Below are 4,367 nucleotides of genomic sequence, written 5' to 3'. Positions count from 1 at the left end.
TGAGACCAGAGACAGGTAAGACCAGAGACAGGTAAGACCAGAGACAGTTAAAGACCAGAGACAGGTAAAGAACTAAAGCTGGTCTACATAAACCTACAGAAGAAACATAAAAAGAGAAATGTGTAAAACCCAAAATGGTTGAGGACAGAACCCAGGAAGCAGCAGAAACATCAGGATGTAATAAGTGAGGTAACGAGCAGCAGGTGATCAGTAGTGAGACAGATAACGAGTAGCTGATGTGGTTCTGACACAGCAGCTGGTTGTATTGGACGAAGGTCGGTGAGCAGGTGGAGCCATCTGCCTCTCTGGTACCATTGGGACTAAATGGCATATCTTTAGGAACCATTCCCAGCGGAGGACTAATGGGTCCACCTTTGTCCTGGCCCCGCCCCCCTCAGGACCTCCAGCATTCACTATCTCCTCCAGCCGGTGGGAGCGCGTCTGTGTGCAGCAGGTCTGCACTCAGTCTGTAGCTGTTTACTATCTCGTGACTCATCTCTCCAGACGTGGAGCATCTCTGGCAGCCGGTCACGCATCAGAATCAAGCCAAACGAGGTGGTGGGACGACCCGTGAAGAGAGCCGTCCCAGAGATTCAAACGAGCAACACCTCAAAACAGAACCTCACTAAGAAGCCACGTCAAGTGGCGCACGAGCTGGGAGGAAGAAAAAACGTGGAGAGAAGAAGCAGATGACAAATTGTGAGAGAAAACATGACAGGAACACAGAATAAACAGAAGGGAAGATGAATAAAAGGAGTTCCTGCCAAGAACAAGAGGAGGATCAAAGCAGGAGCAGAGTTTGGAGACAGATGGAGGCAGGGAAAGGAAAACAGAGCGCGGAACATGCTAATTGTAGTTTATTTTCTCTTCAGACAGATGTTCTCGTCTTCCTATCAGCTGCTTTGATTCAGTTTCCTCTCGCTTGTCAGAGGTCGGTGAAGTGACCCCGAGCTGGTCGCGGCGCTGCCAGAATAGACCCAACAAAGACGGGTTTATTCTGCCGGCCTGAGCACCAAGGGGTATGCTGAGGTTACAGGGAGCAGCAGGCGGATGAAAGTGGATTGAGGAATGTCGCTAATGATGTGTTCAATTAAGTTCAATTAGCCTAATTGTCCTCTGTGTGTGGTGAGAGGCGAGGGGAGGGGTGGGGGAAGATAAACAGGCTGCTTGGGGGGGGGCGGGTTCTTTAAACAGAACAGGCTGATGGAGCGGGGACAGATACGTATTGTATCGGAGCTGCTAAACAGAGGTTGACACGTCGCCTGCGCCAAGAATCCCGTCGTCCCTCCGCTCCTTCGGTCGCCATCGCCCAAAATAATTACTGAGCTCCTGAATGCGTCAGTTATTCTCAACAAAGGCTGCGGGGCGGCTGGGTGCAGAGCCTTCTTGTGTTACATCTTAGAAAAACAACAAGTTCATACGGAGCGAGGCGAGCAAACGCTCACGGAGGCTAAAATAAGCCGCTTCGCTCACGTGGAAATTGGAAAACTTTTAACAGGATTGGGCCCAGATCAACAAGCTTTCAGGGATTAATGTAAAAAAATCCTGTTTCAGTCTAAAGATCTTCTTCACTAGTGATACTTTGGCCACTGAGTGACAAAAATGAGCAAAGACTTGAAGCCCGACTACTGCTGGTTGAAGTTTACAGACATCACCAATAATCCATTCAACAAAAACTTTGACCACCATTATTTAACAATTTTTATCTCTTTGCAACAGTCAAGGCCAAATATCCAGTTGGCAATCATTTGAAAGTTAACTTGAGTTTCTGGAGATCTTCTCACGACTGAACACGCTGGCTCCATGACCCTGCGAGGGGCCCTGACCCTTCCTTTGGGAACAGTAGCTCCACACTCCACACTGATGGAATGAAACAAAGTCTTTTGTCATTGTCGCTGAAGTTTTTCAGACTTTGAAATGTTTATAAATGTACATCTATACATATTTTACATATTTTTCTTCTTTCAGCTGCTACCTTCCTCAGGGGTCGCCACAGCGAGCAAACTCGCTCAAAGACTTGGCAATGGTTTTACACCGCACGCTCTTCTTGACGCAACCACGGACTACCGAGCTACCACAGCCCTCTGTGTGGAGCAGATGGAGGGTTTTAAGGGCCTTGCTCATGGGGCCAGAGTGAGGCAATCAAGGGTGGAGACGGGTGTGGGTGTTTCACCTTTCCCACCCCGATTTCTGCTGCTTCAGTCGGGGTCAATCATGTTCACCTTGTCCAACCTCTGCGCCACCACTCCCCCTTATGAAAGTATCAAGTACATGAATTGATTTTTGCTGCTACAACCAGTGGAAGGAGTTAACGGTAAAACGACAAAACAGCTTTTAAAGTATAAATCTGGGCTATGTAGGGGCATCTAGTGGTAACAATGGGAACTGCAACCATCTCCTGCCTCAGCTCTATTTTTGTAACTTTGATTTATCTAACACGGGTGACATTTGTTTATTTCTTTCATGGCTTCTTGTTTGTTGGTTTGTTTGTTCTTTGTCAGCTCCGTCTGGTACAAATCAAACTCTGTTTCATTTAAAGTGATTTTTACAATAAATATTAATCGTTCCGGCTCTTTCTAAGTCTGAACTGCTCCTTTACGGTGCAGACAGGAGAATACATCCGAGGCCGGAAACAAACAGCTGAACAGCAGCCGACAGAGAGGCTGGAAACAAGCAGTAGCAAGCAGTGGACAGAGAGGCTGGAAACAACAGCTGAAGAGCAGCCGATGGAGAAGTCAGAAACAAACAGCTGAACAGCAGCCGACAGAGAGGCCAGAAACAAACAGCTGAACAGCAGCCGATGGAGAAGTCAGAAACAAACAGCTGAACAGCAGCCGACAGAGAGGCCAGAAACAAACAGCTGGATAGAAGCCGACAGAAAGGGCGGAAAAAAACAGCTGAATAGCAGCCAAGAGAGAGGCCAGAAACAAACAGCTGAACAGCAGCAAGCAGCCGACAGAGAGGCCAGAAACAAACAGCTGGATAGCAGCCAAAAGAAAGGGTGGAAACAAACAGCTGAACAGAGCAATCAGCCGACAGAGAGCTGGAAGCAAACAGCTGAACAAGAGCCGACAGAGAGGCCGGAAACAAACAGCTGAACAACAGCTGACAGAGAGGCCGGAAACAAACAGCTGAACAACAGCCGACCACAAGACCAGAAACTAGCAGCTGAACAGCAGCAAGCAGCCAACAGAGAGGCCGGAAACAAGCAGCTGAACAGCAGCTGACAGAGAGGCCAGAAACAAACAGCTGAACAGAGCAATCAGCCGACAGAGAGCTGGAAGCAAACAGCTGAACAACAGCCGACAGAGAGGCCAGAAACAAACAGCTGAACAGCAGCCGACTACAATACCAGAAACAAACAGCTGAACAGCAGCCGACAACAAGACCAGAAACAAACAGCTGAACAGCAGCAATCAGCCAAAAGAGAGGCTGGAAACAGCTGAACGAGCTGATGAGTACAACAGACTGTATCCACCTCCAGACAGTTTTTAAACTCAGCCGGTTGAAATCGGATCAGACGGTGCCGCCTCACAGTCCAGCTGTGACTGAAACATCTGCAGAGGTGAGTTCAAGAGAAACTGAGATTTTAGTGAAGAATTAAAAAAAAATAAAACTCCTCTGGACCAGTTCTTCTTTTTTCTTTTAATCCATCTGACTGAACCGGGTCAGACCTGGATCAGGACTCGCTGTTGGTATCGTTTCAGTTTGAGTTTTATTTAAATTTCTTTGAGGTTTAAAGGTTTGTTTTCAGAAGAGCTCCTCTTTCAGAGAGTAAAGCCATGAAGAGACGTTTGATTCGTGCTTCTTGTTGACTTCCTGTCAGCTGGATGAAATGTAAAACTCTTGAAAGTTTTTTGTTTCAGGCATCAGTAAAAGAAGCTGACGGTGGTAGCGGTGCAGTTGCTGAAGCAACATCTGGATGTTAGCTTCTCCACTCAGACGAGCTCTTCGTCCCGTCAGCACAGCTGCTCGGCCCGTTTGCACAGATCCGCTTCATAAAAACCTTTTTCCGTCTGCTGTTCCAGACTCTCGCCTACAGAAACCCAGAGCAGGAAGCTGCAGAACTCACGGCCCCACCCACACCAGGCCAGGTGAGGTGAGTCCACCACAGCAGCTTCACCCAGGTTTCAAACCTGAAACCTTTCAGACTCAGCTCCTGCAGCAGACAAACACGAGAGGTCAAACCTCAAGACATCCTCTAACCTCCACCATCAGACAACTTCTCAGACAGCAGCTGGGGGTCCACGTGCGCAGTGTGACGAAAGGGCAACGCGTGCCCTGCAGCTCGTCTGCAGGTCCAAGGTGACGACGCTGCGTTTAACACCTGACCTGCTGCAGTTTCTATTCCTGAGGGTCGCACTAAT

The 4,367-nt window shown here is 48.3% G+C and overlaps 1 protein-coding gene across 1 annotated transcript in view; it reads right to left on the bottom strand.

The window, feature by feature from the left end:
• The window catches only part of inhbaa (inhibin subunit beta Aa), a 38,651-nt gene that overhangs the window by 14,878 nt on the left and 19,406 nt on the right, over nucleotides 1–4,367 (bottom strand). The gene's annotated exons all lie outside the window — the stretch shown is intronic.

This window comes from Nematolebias whitei, chromosome 20 (assembly GCF_014905685.2).
Source record: "Nematolebias whitei isolate Nwh7 chromosome 20, NemWhi1, whole genome shotgun sequence".
NCBI classification, from domain to species: Eukaryota; Metazoa; Chordata; class Actinopteri; order Cyprinodontiformes; family Rivulidae; genus Nematolebias; species Nematolebias whitei.
This window is presented reverse-complemented; position numbering and strand designations above follow the sequence as displayed.